This window comes from Eptatretus burgeri, unplaced genomic scaffold (genome assembly GCF_056783735.1).
Source record: "Eptatretus burgeri isolate ZD-2024b unplaced genomic scaffold, Ebu_testis_v1 Ebu_testis_scaffold_1498, whole genome shotgun sequence".
Taxonomy (NCBI): domain Eukaryota; kingdom Metazoa; phylum Chordata; class Myxini; order Myxiniformes; family Myxinidae; genus Eptatretus; species Eptatretus burgeri.
Window position 1 is genome coordinate 4,313 of NW_028223447.1, and position 688 is coordinate 5,000.

Consider the following 688-nt stretch of genomic DNA (forward strand, 5'->3'; position numbering starts at 1 on the left):
AAAATCCAACCTTGAGAGAAAAAGTTGATCGGTTCATTGTGAAGAAGATGATCAGTGCTAAATTGAAACTTGGACTTGGAAATTCAAAAAACTTATAGGCTCTAATGATGTCATTAAGACTGAAGAGCAATTAGCTGATGAATTACATAAACCAATATTCACAAAGTTTCAGAGAAAGAAAGTTTATTCCAAGGAAGTTGATTATATCTGGTCTGCTGATTTGATTGAACTCAATAATGATAAGGGGTACAAGTATGCTTTAACCGTTATTGATTTGAGGAGTAGATACGTATGGGTTGTACCATTAAAAAACAAAACAGGTAATACTCTTATGTTAGCCTTTCAACAGATATTTAATAAAAGTAAGAGCAAACCTAAAAAATTGTGGACTGATGAGGGTAGAGAGTTTTATAACAAGACATTTATGAATTTTCTAAAAAATAACAGTATCACATTATACAGTACCTTTAGTGAAGGGAAAGCTGTTGTTGTTGAGCATTTTAATCGTACCTTAAAAGAGAGACTATATAAAAAATTCACACAACTCGGTTCACAACAATGGTCATCTTTTATTCAGGATATTGTGGATAGTATAATGACACGATTCACACGTCAACAAATATGAAAACATCAGAAACATTTACAAAATTAAAATATGAAAAAGAGATTAATGTCAGAAAACCGAAGT